Here is a 15,399-nt window from a genome sequence, read left to right as displayed (position 1 = left end):
CAGCTTGAGCATATGCACAATGCTTTCCTGATACAGATTATAAAACTGGCACCAGAGCAAGATATATTAGTGATCGGGGAATGTCAAGTATCCAGACATCTGCTGAAAGTAAAATGCTGCTAAAAGCTGAGCATCTGATTAATTCTTGGCTTGCCCTACTGAAAATTCCATCATTTAGAAGGTAGAAGAGGCAATGGAGAAAACCATAACATTGGATTTAATTATTACCAATAAGGAAGAGCTAGTTGGTGCTATGGGAATGATTTTAATTTGGGGACAGTGTTTTTGTTATTATGTTGCTCACAATAGTGAAGGATGGTAAAGATAGGCATAGTCAAAGAATTACTCTGGACTTTATAAAAAACTTTTTCAACAAAAGTTAAGGTTGATAACTATGATCCCATCTCAGAGGTTATAAAAGAAAATTCCGCAAGAGAGGCATGAGATTCTTTTTTAAAATTTCTATTTATTTATTCATTCGTTTGTTTATTTATTTATTTATTGCAGGGCAATGAGGGTTAAATGACTTGCCCAGGGTCACACAGCTAGGAAGCATCAAGTGTCTGAGGCTGGATTTGAACTCAAGTCCATCTGAATCCAGGGCTGGTACTTTATCCACTGTGCCACCTAGCTGCCCTAGACATGAGATTCTTAAAAGGAAATTTACACTATTTATTAATAACTTGATGAGGAAGAAAAAGGAAGTCTATAGAAAACAAAATGGCAACCCCGAGAGCTCACTGAAAAGTTAAGAGTTAAAAAAATACATAAACAAAAATCTATAAGCATCAAAAGCCTGAGCTCTTCTGCTATAGTTACAACCTGAAAATGTGTGGGTGGGGGGTGTATGTAGCATAAAATGATGCTCAAGAATCAATCACTCACTCAATAGACATTTAAGTGGCTACCATGTGGAAGACAAGTTTGCTAAGTGCTGGGGATACAAAAAAGATGCAAAAGACAGTCTCTATTGCCAAGGAGCTTACAGTCTAATGGAGTAAACAACAAGCCATCAAATATATACAAAACAAGCTATATAAAGGATAAATAGGAAAGAATTGACAAAGGGAAGACACTGGAACTAAGGGGGCAGGAGAAAGCTTTCTGTCAAAGGCTGGGTTTAGTTTGGACTTAAAGGAAGCCAGGGGAGGTCAGTAGTCAGAATGGAGGGGGGAGAATATTCCAGACATGGGGGATAACCATAGAAAATGCCCAGGGTCAAGAGAAAGAGTTCCTTGTTTGTGGAACAGCCAGAAGGAGGGCAGTGTCACTGGGTCAAAGAGAACCTGCTGGGAAAAAGATGTAAGAAAACTGGAAAGTTGGGAGGGGGGATTCTGGGTTATGAAAAGCTTTGAATGCCACACAAAACATTTTATATGTTTCTGGAGGCAATAGGAAGCCACTGGTGCCAATTCAGTAGCAGGGCGACATATCAGACCTGCATTTTAGAAAAATTTCTTTAGTCACTCAATTGCCTGGGGTGGGGAGAGATTTGAGTCAGACAGACCCATCAAGTGACTATTGAAATATTTAAGGCATGAGATGATGAAGACCTGCACCAGTGGTGGCAGTGTCAGAGGAGAGAAGGGGACATATTTGGGAGGTGTTGCAAAGATGAAATCAACAGACCCTGGAAACACATTGGATGGGGGTGGGGAAAGAGAGAGAGGAATCCAGGATGACTCCTAGGTTGTGAGGCTGAGGGACAGGGAGAATAGTGCTGTGCTGCCCTCTGCAATAACAAGGAAGTGGTGGGGGAGGTTTATGGGGAAAGATAATGAATTCCATTTTGGACATAGTGAGTTTAAGATGACTACTGAAGATCCAGTTTGAGATGAAACACAGAAAGTGACTAGATTAAAATCTTTTCATCACTGACATCTTCCTCAGTGATAAGATTCTTCTGATCTCTAATCCATTGTTCTAGCTCCACAGAAGCAAGGATACAGAACTCTGCATTCAATATTCCAGTCAAACACAAACACAAAGAAAGAATGGGCCCCTTGGAAATGTGACCAAGGCAACTAAACCATCAAGGAGCCACAGAATTTTAACCTTTAGAACTTGGGGGGCTCCTAGGCATCATTGTGATGTACACTAGCACAGGGAATCTAAGATTATTTCTTAATCTTATTGCTAAACCAAATGATACAACCTATGAACAACCTATATTCAGAAGACAGTGCCTCAGCACTTACCACGATGCCTGGCACATGGTCCACTTAGTAAATGTTTATTGACTGACTGGTTCATGAATTACAAGCATCTTCCAGGTGTTGGAACTCCCATTAAAAATCCTATGTGTAATTACCTCCCATTCAAAGTATTATTTCTCACAAGTGAGTTCTCCAGATGTCAAAATTCCTTGATCCTCCATACTGCTCCATATGCTGCACCAGACTGTGATTACCTCTCCCCTTTGCTTGCTATATACTTCTAACAGAAGGAAGATCATGAATAAAAAACAGAAACAATAAAAAAGTCATGTAAGAATTGTATTATATAGGTAAAACTCAAAATAAGGGAAAACTACTAAAGATAATCCATCCTCATTTTTGTTTTTGTTTTTATTTTTTTTTTAATTTACGTTTGGAATAAGAACAGCAAAGTAATGGTAGTGACAAAAGTGATATCTTGTGACTGAAGATATAATGTTAGTGGATAATAGAAGTTAAATCAACAAGTATTTATCAAGCATTGAGTGAAGTGCTGGGGATGTAAAGAAGGGCAAAAAACTATCAAGGAGCTCACTGTCTAATAGGGGAGACAGTATATAAATAACTAGGCACAAATAAGGTAAATAATAAGTAACCTGGAAATAATCTCAGAGGGAAGGCATTAAAGAGTACCAGGAATGGCTTCTTTTATTTTTTTCTTTTATTTAATTTTGGGGGAGGGCAATGAGGGTTAAGCGACTTGCCCAGGGTCACACAACTAGTAAGTGTTGTGTCTGAGGCCAGATTTAAACTCATGTCCTCCTGAATCCAGGGCTAGTACTTTTATCCACCGCATCACCCAGCTGCCCCTTAAAGGATTTTTTTTTTTTAGAAAATGGGACTTTAACTGAAACTTGAATGAAGCCAGGAATTCTAGTAGGTAGAAATAAGGTTAGAAGAGAGTTCCAGACATGGAAGTTAGTGGAAGAATTGCTCCAATTTTATTTGGCTATTGTCTGCCCTATGAAGGACAATAGTCTTCAAACTGCAAAAATTGTAGAAAACACTGTAAAGAGTGATTAAATCTCCAATTAGATTAATAGATAACATGTTCAAATAGTATAGTTGGAGTTACATCTATTAAAGTTCATGCCTCTTGTTGTTAAAATGAAAGGAAACTGTTTTCGAGAATGCATTAAATATAACCTGCCAACTAGAGTATGCCAGTGTGGCAGATGCAGAGGCAAGAGAGGTATATCCAAATGAATCTATACTATATTCTTGCTGAGTATAATTTCCATCCTTTTGTTAAGTAAACTTACTTTTGTTAATGTTATATGACCCTTGGGTGTTTCTTTTTCCCCCAAGACTGGTCCTGAATCATTACGATGGCTTCAGTCAAGACAAATGCAAAACTTCTAGTAACTTTAAATGCGTTCAAATTTCCAAGCCTAGATAGGATTACATTCTAGGGTACTGAATAACTTTGGGGACAGCTAGGTGGTACAGTGGATACAGAACTAGCCTGAAGTTGGGAGGATCTGAGTTCAATTTTCCCTTCAGACACAGCTGTGTGACCCTGGGCAAGTCACTTAACCCCAATTGCCTTAAACATCCACAGCTATTTCCAGTCTTGTTGATGTATGTCCTGCCACTGGACCCAGATGGCTTTGGGCCAACTCTGATGAGATTAAGGTGTTTGAGCTAATTCTGATGAGTGTAAGGCTCATTCACTGCCCCACTCCTCCCCCATCTCTCCCCCCCCCACTCTATAAGTCATTTCCTGCTTCTTTCATGTGAGATTTCACCCCATTCTACCTCTCCCCTTCACCCTCCCCAGTGCAATCTTCTCACCCCTCAATTTTACTCTAAAGATGCCATCATGGGGCAGCTAGGTGACACAGTGGACAAAGCACCCACCCTGGACCCAGGAGGACCTGAGTCCAAATCTGGCCTCAGACACAAGACACTCACAAACCCCATGACCCCAGGCATGCTATTCAACACTGACCACCTACACAAAAAAGATAAACAAAAATAAATGCTTTACAAATATCTTCCCTTCATAATCATTTCCCACCTGTGCCCTCTGTCTAAATTTATTCCTAACATCTGCCTGAATACTCAGAAAGCTCTTATGATTTAGATGTATCATCATTCCATGTAGGAATGTAAACAGTTTAGTCTTTTAACATCTCTCATGATTTCTTTTTCCTGTTTACCTTTTTATGCTTCTCTAGGGGATTACATTTGAAAGTCAAGTTTTCTATGCAGTTCAGTTCTTTTCATCACCAATACCTGAAAGTCCTCTTTTTCATTGAAGACACATTTTTCCCCTGAAAGATTATTCTCAGTTTTGCTGGGTAGATGATTCTTGGCTGTAATACCAATTTCTTTGCTCTCTAGAATATTATATTCAATGCCCACCTGTCCTTTAATGTAGAAGCTGCTAGATCCTGTGCTATCCTGACCATGGCTCCACAGTATGTGAATTGTTTCTTTCTGGTTGCTTGCATTATTCTCTCCTTGACATGGGATCTCTTGAATTTGGCTATAATATTGCTGGAAGTTTTCATTTTGGGATCTCTTTTAGGAGGTGATTGGTGGATTCTTTCAATTTCTATTTTACCTTTTGCTTCTAGAATATCAGAGCAATTTTACCTGACAATCTCTTGGAAGATGATGTGGAAGCTCTTATTTTGATCATGGTTTTTAGGTAGTCCAATAATTTTCAAAATTCCTCTCCTGGGTCTATGCTCCAGGTCAGCAATTTTTCCAATAAGATATTTCACATTGCCCTCTATTTTTTTTATTCATTTGGATTTGCTTTATTATGTTTTGGTTTCTCATAAAGTCACTAGTTTCCATTTGTTTAATCCTAATTCTTAGGCAATTATTTTCTTCAGAGAACTTTTGTATCTCCTTTTGCATTTGGCTTTTTAAGCTGTTGACTTTTTTCTCGTGACTTTCCTGCATCACTCTCATTCCTCTTTCCATTTTTTCTTCTACCTCTCTTACGTCATCTTCAAAGTCCTTTTAGATGAGTGCCTCTATGGCATGAGACCAATTCATATTGGCTGAGGGGTAAATTTCTCTGGTGCAGCCTGCCTGGCACTGGATCTGTGTCAGTGTGACCTTGAGGTTGGACTCCACTCCCAGACTGGCACAGCAGCCCCCTCCTACCAAATTTCTAAGCCATTTTTGGCTGGAAAATTATCTCAGCCTGTATTTTTGTGGGTTCTGCTTCTCCAGGTTTTGTTTTATGGCTGTGTTTGGAGTTTTTTGGAATAATTATGTCGGGTGATCTGAGTGTTTACTGCCTTTCCTCCACCATCTTGGCTCCACCCCCCAAGAAAAGATAATTTAAAGCCACTAAAACTCCAGAGAATCTGAGTTCAAACTTAAGGGAGAAGTTTGTAATCATTGAAATAATTTTACAAACAAAACAAAATAAAAGTGCTCAACTCAAAAGAACCTTCTTTTCCCCTATAATTGAGCACTTGTTTGAGGGTCAAAAATTGGAGAACATTTAATTGTATAGTTGTAAAGGTTTTCAGAGATCATTATTCCACCTAGTTACAGAACAAGAATTTCATCTACAACAAATCAGATACATACCATCTGTGTTTGATAACTACAGTGAAAAGGATCTCATTACTTCCCAAAGCAAGCCACTCTTTGAATAGTTTTAATTGCTCAAAATTTTGTCCTTACATGAATCCTAAAATTATTATCTCTTCCCCCTTTACCATCTCCTACTACTTCTAATCACTGGGGAAATTAAGAAGTTTCTTCTTGCTTCCATTCCCTTGTCCATATGAGGAATCTTTAAATACTTGTCATTATGATATAAGTTTAGATCATAACATAGGAGGATAAAATAATATCCTTTATTTTTTATTGCATATGCTTTTGTAAAAGCATATCAAATTAAGTAGCTAAACATATCTCAGACCAATTGTTTCTCTCAAAAAATTTCATTTTGTATCAAATTAGTGTGTATGTATCACTTTCAAAACAATTTACTCTAAAGAACAATACACCCTGTTTAGAAAGATGAATGATGTCCCACCAAGTAATAAAACCCCTTGTGACAATTTATAATTGTCTAAAACTAAAGAACCTCAATATTACAGATAATCATACAGATTTATACCTGCCCTCACTTTGCAATAAAGAATAAACAATCATTTCATATTTAGAGTGACTCTCCATTCCTTAGACATACATAATCATCAGGAGAATAATGTAATGCACTAAATAAGAAATTATATTCGTTATACTGAAAATGAACCATCACTAATGACAGCAAAGGACAAAAAAAAAGACATTTTGTATCTTTTCAAAGAAATTTTCTAAGATTAGAGTTAAGATTTAGAAAGATAAGTTACACATCTTTAGTGTTGACATTTCCATCATCATCATTATTGTCTTCACTGTCATTGTTGCCATCATCATTCTCATCATCATCATCACCATCTCTACAACCACTATCCAAGACTTTTATTAAGTGGCTTATTAAATAAATGCTTCAGTGCCTTTATTCTCCTAATCCTTTTCCTGGTTTCTGGACTTCCAGATCACACCCCTACTCTTTCACTTTATCTTTTTTGTGTCCCTTTGTGTTTGTCTTCCCTTATTAATATGCAAACTCTTCGAGGTCAGGAATTATCTTTTTGCTTGTGTTTGTATTTCCAGCATTTAGCACATTGTCTTGAACATACTAAGCATTTAAATCCATTCTTTTGCTCCCCTCTCCACTTCTGCTTTTTCTTTCTGGCTTCTTTTCCCTCCCCTTCCTCTTTATCCTTTTCTCCCTCTCTTCCACCACTCTCTTTCTTCTCTGTATCATTTCCTTTCTTTTCTTCCTTCTTTCCCTCTATCCTATCTACCATTTCTGCCTTCCTCCTTTCTTCTTTCCTTCTTCCTTTCTTTTTTGCTTTTCCCTCTCTCCCTTCCTCCATCCCTTTCTTACCCCCTCCTTATTTCCTTTCCTTTCTTCTCCCCTTCCCTTTACTTCTTTCTTTTTCCATCTTTCTTCTTTCTTTCCTTCTTTCCTTCCTTCCTTCCACCTCTCTCCCTTTATTCTTTCCTTCCTTTCTTCCTCTCCCTCCCTTTCTTCTTTCCTTCTCCCTTTCTTTCCTTTGTCTTTCCCTCCCTCCCTTCTTCCATCCTTTTCCTCTCCTTCCTTTGCTTTCTTTTTCCTTCCCTCTCTTCCTCCCACCCTTCCTTTCTTCCCCCTTTTTCTTCTTTCTTTCCTTCCTTCATTCCTTTCTTCCTTTCCTTCTTCTTTCCCTTCTTTTTCTTCCCCATCTTCCCTCTTTTTCCTCCTCTCCTTTTCCTTTCCTAAAAGATATACAGAACAATTTGAGCAGCACCCTGGCTTTCTAAAAGCTTGTTTTTTCCCCTTTTCATGAAACACATTGATGCAATTTAATAAATTTATAATACGACTGCACTTCTTTTAGAGTGTTTATTCTGTTTTCCCCATTAGGTCATAAACTTGTTGATATTCAGTACTTTTAATTGTATAATTGAACTGACTCTGGAGATGTGTTTTCCCACATGAACTGCATCTTTGAGCTGTCTTTGGGATTGTAAGATCATATAAGTCTAGAAAATGTTTTTTCTACATCCTTGTGTATGACAATGAATAGATGTCACCTGGTGCAGTGAAGGTGGATATTGAAGGGATAGTGAGAGAATGAGCAATGTCACCACTATTGGCATAATTTTTGCTCAGGTACTGGGGAAGGGATACAAGAGGTTCCACTTGTACCTGAAAAAGTCTGAGGATGGACCCTAAATTTTGCCATGGAGTTTGCTGTTGGAAAAGTGGACAGTGGTCCAGTGGAACTAATAAGTGAGAAGACTGAAGAGCCAGATAAGTAGCAGTTGAGATATTGCAAAATTTGAACCCCAGGGTAGAAACTGCAGCTTCCAGTTGGTGTTGAATATATTTGGGGTGAAGGGTGGCATACTATAGGTAGGGTCCCTTTAAGTCTTTCTTTCTCACCCTATCATCTTTGTTTGAAGTTCGATTATATATATGTATATATATACATAATTTATATAAAATAAATATATAATAAAGAAATATTAAATCTATGATATGTGATTTTATATATGTGTGTGTGTTGCATACTGATTAGACCAAAGTGACATATATTAACCAAAAAAAGAAATGTAAGAAGTTGGACATTTAAAGTTTAGAATTTCCTTGAAATGAACTAGTTTAAGTTCAAAGGTTTTGCATTCATTTACTCCAAAATTATGTCTTATTTCCTTCTTTTTCTCTCACTCACTCCCTTTTTTTTTTTAAGAAAAAAGGTTTACTTTACATCAAATGACTCTTTCAAAACAACATGTACTGAAGTGAAAGAAAACCAGTCCTAAAGGGAAAGAAGAAGCCTTATTTCTTATGGAACAAGGAACTGTCACTGAAAAGAGGTAAGGTTTTGCTTCCTGTGAAGAAAGGGCAGGGGAAACCTTTGAACCCAATGACAAGTCTCTTTCTGAATCCCCAAAAGGTCATACAATAATTGAGTACTGTGGTGTTTTTTTTTTAATTCAACTTCTCCTAAGTGAACCAGTAAAAGTTAAACACTTAAATTAACTGAGCTGAACATAGACTCAAACATCCCTAAGGCAGAAAATGACTTTTGCTTTGTTTCTCTAAACTTTTGCTTTCCCTAGTGACTACAAACATATGCCCCAAAGTCATCACAGCCTGAAAGTACAGACTATCTGGAATATTAGAAATGTTGCCAAAAGTTTGGCTTTCTTATCCCCAGAGCTGCTGCTTCTCAATAGCCTCTTTGGTGAACATTAATCCATGGGGGGAGACCCCTAAAATCCTCAAGTCTCAACTCCTCCCGGAGGTCTTCCCTGATTAGAAATCAAGTCAATAAGCATTTATTGAGAACATGCAATATACTGTGCGGGCTATAAGAGAAGCCCAAGACATAGTCCCTGCCTTCAAGGAGCTAACTGACTCCTTGGGGAATGCAAGATGTACCCAGATGAAACAATTAGAGAGCAACATAAGACAGTATATAAAGTGCTAAATCATATGGAGCAGATGGAGTTCAGGGAATGCAGGCATCTACATGGGCATTAGTAGTTAGGAACACTTCAGGGACTTGAAAAATAGTAAAGATTTACAGAGAAGTGGAAGAGAAAGAGGGCATTCTAGTTAGGGAAATACAATAAGCCAAATGACACAGTTATTTCCCCATTGATTTCACCCCACTATGGACATACAATTCCCACCCTACATTCATGAATGATTCATTTATCTCAGTTAACTAAATCATTGCCTGGAATAAAGGGGTAATACTTTAACAAATCCAGGCCCTGGAAGAATATGGGAGATTAGGAAGAAGAAGATGGGGATTACAATAGCATGTGAGAAACAATCAGGAGAGCTACATGAGATTAGTATAAAGTTCCCTTTATTAGTAGAACTTAAAGAAATATGAGGGCATTGAGCTGGAAAGTAAATGTGGTTGTTCATCTTTTGTTTTGAAGAGGACCAATGACATCATGGTGTTTAGTTTTCATTTGCCATAAATTGGATTTAAGTGAGGCAGAGTTGTGCCAAGTCATCAACCTCATTCTCTCTCTTTTCTGAATCATTGAAGTCTAGTCACAAAAGTCAAGTCTATTGGTGCTGGCCCAGGATACAATAGATGGCCTTGGATTCTTTGATGCCTGGCCAAACTCTATGCACTCCATAGCACCTGCTTCAGCTGCCTTCATGGATATTGGAACAAATTGTTTTCATCCACCCATTCTATCAGGTAAAGTCTTCACTATTCATGTGCTTGGGATAGATGTACTCCTAAGTCACTGAAGGGTTTGAGGCCTATTGGTTACCTTCAACCAGGTTTAGCCCATCTGCTGAGATAGTTTACTAGGGTGTGGCTGGTGAGCATGCTATAGCTTCTTGGAGCCACAGGTGTGAAGTTGGGTGAAGATTGACACCAAAGGTGGTTAAGTAGCTCTTGAAAAGGGCTTGGCCAGTATTATTTCAGAAAGGCCTACAATGACTTTCATGAACTGATGTGTGGTGAAGTGAGCAGAACCAGGAGAATGTTGTACACAGTGACAGCAATATTGTTTGATGAGGAACTGTGAATATCTTAAATCCTAAAGGGCTAATGATGAAACATACTATCCACCTCCAAAGAAATAATTGATATTGATTGAATACAGACTGAAGCATGCTATTTTTCACTTTCTTTCTTTCATTTTTTTCTTTTATTTGAGCTTTCTTATACAAAATTACTAATATGGCAATGTTTTACATAACTTTACATGTATAACCTATATCTGATTCATTATTGTGTTAAGGAGGGGGGAGAGGAGAGAGGGAAGAAGAGAGAATTTGGAACTCAATACTTTAACAAAAAAATGTCTATTATTAAAAAAAAAAAAGATTTGTACTCATGAAGATGAGTCTTCCTGACTCCAGGCCTGCCTGGCACTGTATCCACTGTGCTACATAGCTGCCTTTTAATATGTAAATAAAATTCATTAAAAAAAGAAAAAGGCTTGGCAAGATCTCACACCAGAGGTGCTATTCCTCCCTGAGCACCCTATACACTTCAAGTAAATATCCCATTAGTGAAAATGGAGGGAAGGAGATTAACAAAGAGGAAAAGAGAGAAAGGATCAAGATACAAGTAACTTACAAGACCAAATCACACAATTATGGAATTGGAAATGGTCATGGAAATGATGCAGTCTCCTGCCCCAAGAATATCTATCATTTGTGATATACCTCCTTAAGAGATAAGGAAGGAAACTACATATTGTTAAAGGTACAATAGATAATGAAATAATATCAATACTAAACATGTATGCGCCAAGTGATATAGCATCCAAATTCTTAAAGGAGAAGTTAAATGTAATATACCTTCTTTATACACAAAAAGTTTCCCCTCTACTGTAGGCCCTTGGATTCTCTCTCACCTGGACTGTTGAAATAGTCTTCTAAGGGGCAGCTAGGTGGTGCAGTGGATAAAGCACCGGCCCTGGATTCAGAAGGACCTGAGTCCAAATTTGGCCTTAGACACTTGACACTAATTAGGAGTGTGACCTTGGGCAAGTCACTTAACCCTCATTGCCCACCCTACCCACAAAACAAGAAATAGTCTTCTAGTTGGTCTCTCTGCCTCTTCCCCCACCCATTTCAACACCAATAAGCTGCCAAAGTGATTTTCCTAAAGCATAAGTCCAATCATATCATTCCCCTCTTACCTCCATTATCAATACCTCTGTTTATCTTTTAAAGTTTTTTATAACCTGACCCCTTCTTGACTTTCTATACTTCTCACACCTTAGTTCCCTCTGCATTCTCCACTGACACTGTCCTGTATACTATTTTTCACATATTATACTCTTTTTGCTAACTCCATCCTGCAGGCTATCATTCATGCTTGGTTTTCCAGGCTTTCTTGAAGACTCCACACAAATTTTGCCTCCTATAGGAGGCTTTCCCCAATTTCCCTCTATCCCTTTTCCCCACTGCTAGCATCTTCCTTCAGATATTGCCTTCCACTTTTTACATATATGTATATTTCATACATATATGTGTATATATGCATATATGCTTGTACATATGCACATGTATATGTGTGTATGTGTGCATGCAGTAAATATAATATGCATATATGGACTATATATGTATATGTGTAAATTGATATGCAATATAGAAACAATTTGCTACAACTATGAATAAATAATGCTACAACTATATATGCATATGTACATGTGTGTGTATATATATATATAAATACATAAAACATGCAACAACTATGTGCCACACATAGCTACATGTAGCATATAGTTGTATCATGTTGTTTCCTTCATCAGAATGTAACTTCCTTGAGGACAGGAACCATATTTTTGCTTTCCTTTGTATATCATGTCTGTTTCAATGTGGCTCACAGGGAAACAATAAGACAAATCTAGCATCTCCTCCCTCTACCCTTCTCCAAAGGAGACTTTAATTCCTGCCAGAGTTTTGGGCCAAAGACTGGATGGTATTCTCCTCAGAGAAAGGGGATAACTAGAAATATATCCATCTGTTCCATTAACTATTTTTAGTTTGGGGAAATAACTTTAAGCTTACCTCCTGATCACTATTTCTTTATGGGGAAAGGGGGTCCCTAAACTTTAGATCCAAGGCTTAACCCCAATCCATCAAATATCAGTTCCACAATGAACACACATAAGAAATAAATTCATTTATTGTTTGCTATATAGAAATCAGAGAAAGTCTACATATGAGAATCTATACCAGACAATACACAGAGGAAATGAGTTCTCCCTTTGAGAGAGAAATAACTCAGCTCAACCAAGAGAGTCTCAGATCTCAGACAAAGAGGAAAATTCTCTGAAGTCTCCAATATACCACACTGAGATTATGGGCATGACATAGATTTTTCAGCTCCTTTCATAATGGCTTCTTCTCAGGGTTGGTTTTCTCTTCAGGAGGGCTAAAGAGAGGTTGGCATCATCTATATTTTCTCTTAAATCTGGAAGCCAGAAGAACCTGAGACTGGGTCTCATGCCAGTACAGGGCATTGATCTCTACCAATGAGGACAGATTTTCATACCAGAGGGCTTTGGAGCTTGGGTCACAGTTTTTCCCTAGGCTGAAACTCTTTGCAGTCCCTTGCAAATAACAGCTGGGGCAACTTTAAAACCTGCCTCTATATAGTATAAACACAAGCTTCAGTGCTTTGAAACAAGAGTGATTTTCCTGGTGTCCCAGGTAACCAACTTTCAGCACAGTTTAAACTGAAATAAAACAAATTCACGTTAATAACACACACAGTAGACAGAATATCACCTGGGAGGAGACTATAATGACAACATGCCTCTCTATATGGAAGACATGACATATGCACATTTTGAAAGTATATGAAGATCCAAAGTACAGAGTAATCAATCAAATGCAAAAGTCTGGCTTCTGTAACAAAGCAAAACTAGCTAGCTGCAATAAGAACATTATCATCAGGCCCAGATATAAATATTATAAGCTTCAGCATATGTGTAAAACAAAGAATAAAATAACATCACTATAGGAGGAACATAATGCAAAATGGAGTGAAATGAACATAACAAAAACAATCAACAAGTATACTCAAACATGCAGTAATTTACATGTAAAGCAATGAATGCATGACATTACATGCAAGACACACTTTACATGGGCAATCTCTAGTTTTGTTGCCCAAATCCACATGTAATTGTATCTTCAGGTTTTCCTCTAACAAAATAACAACTTAGTAATTGATCTAATAGGTTCTGTCACTGACTGCTCTCTCTGCTCCTCAATTTGAGCTAGTGGTTGGTACGGGCAGAGCATCAGAATCAATATGGACATGTTTTCCTACATCTGAACCATCAGCCATGCCAGGTTATCTATCAGTATATCCTCTGTGGATTAAATCTATATCAGAGGAGTCTCTAACAGTTTGGGGCAGGAAAGGAGCTGCCTCTGGGTTTAATTCCCCTGCCCTGGAATCATATACAGTTTTCTTCATTGGATGTATTACTTTCATCATTCATATCTGAGTCAGAAAGTCTTTATACAGATGGTAGACAGTCTCCTTTCCTCAGCCTCTGCATAGGTGATATCGCTTCTCCCCACCAGCTCATTAGAAATCCAACTCATTCTCCTATGGGTAATAAGAGGTGGTTGCAGTGAATAATTGTAAGAGGCTTGGCCCCTTTATTCTCTAGGACTATTTTGTAAACAGACACGAGGCCCAGTCTTTCAATAACCTTATATGGGTTAGCTTTCCATTAGTCAACTAACTCGTGAGTTCCTCATTTCTTACAGTATCATAATATAAATTTTTAAAAGACCAGAAATAGTTCCAAACAGTGCCGACATGCTAGTGAGTGGTGGAGAGTCTGGACATATCAGAGCCACAGTGTCCACTTTTCTGTTGAAAAATAACAACTTCCTTGAGAAATTTCACACTCACCTGGGTGTATCTCAGGTATGGGTAGTCTTTATTATTCAAACTACCAAGACATTAAAGTTATTTTACTGAAATACCTGTCATAAAAATGGAAAATAATGATATCTTGTAATCCACTGTCCAGGACAGCATCACAGTCCACATTCTCAATTTTTATCATCACCTCTGCAGGAGTCCTATGAATCTGGGTGAAATAGACACATAAGGACTTAATGATAAGGTCGGTGTCTTTGGTGCCCAAAATGACCCCTTTCCCTGGCCCCCCTCCAGTTTTCTGAACTGGATCAAAATATTTTAACTCTTTCATGACCAGTGCTGCATTCTCTTTGCCAGTACATCCAATATAAGTATGGTGATCTCATTCATAATTAGAACAAAAGGTAGATATGTTACTCCAATGAATACCTTATTGGGCAGTTTTATGTCCACCTTTTGTGCCCTCTATTCCCTCAGTCCTCTGCCTCTTCAAGGTGAATAGGATTGTGCACCACTCTATCTTTTTGATCTTTGAAGCTCAGGAGTATCTCTATTACCTTGACCATTGCTGGTTACTGTTTCTGTGTCTGTGTAGATGTGACAGTGGATGCACAAGGGTCATATACCAAGACTTGGAACAGTGTAATTGTATCTGATTTGTCAGGATCCATAGTGCCAATTATCTGTATCAGTCTCTGCATACATTACTCAATCCTAAAAAATAATTCAACAGCCTTTTTTTCTTTGCACTGTACAATATTAGAAATAAAATGAACATACTGGTACTTCAAACTGCTTTCCTCAAAGAGTTTGAATACATTCATGATTGGTATGATCTGGCCTTGCCTCTATGAGGTTATTCATTGTCACTTGAGTTGAGTTATCCCCCAAAGGCTAACTGTCAGTCTCTTCATTTAGTCTGGTTCAGGGAACCTTCCAGTTTCCCAGGTGCACTCTTTTTTTTTTTTCAATTCGATAAACATTTATTAAGTGTCTACTATGTGTCAGGCACTGTAATAAGGTAGCATCCTCATCAAATATGCAAAGTTATCACTGAATTACAGAATAAGGATCCCCAAAGAGAATGACATGCTAAAGTACTGATTGGGTTGAATTTAAGAAGATAAAAGTCAACTGAAATAAATATAAAGTCTTATACTTGAGTTCAAAATATCATCTTCAGAAATACAGATGAGAGGCATGATTAGATAGCAGCTGAGCTGAAAATGTCTATAGGCTTTAGTGACCTATGACTTCATTGTGAA

This window comes from Dromiciops gliroides, chromosome 3 (assembly GCF_019393635.1).
Source record: "Dromiciops gliroides isolate mDroGli1 chromosome 3, mDroGli1.pri, whole genome shotgun sequence".
NCBI classification, from domain to species: Eukaryota; Metazoa; Chordata; class Mammalia; order Microbiotheria; family Microbiotheriidae; genus Dromiciops; species Dromiciops gliroides.
The sequence above is the reverse complement of the archived record's forward strand: the minus strand, read 5'-3'. Positions refer to the sequence as shown.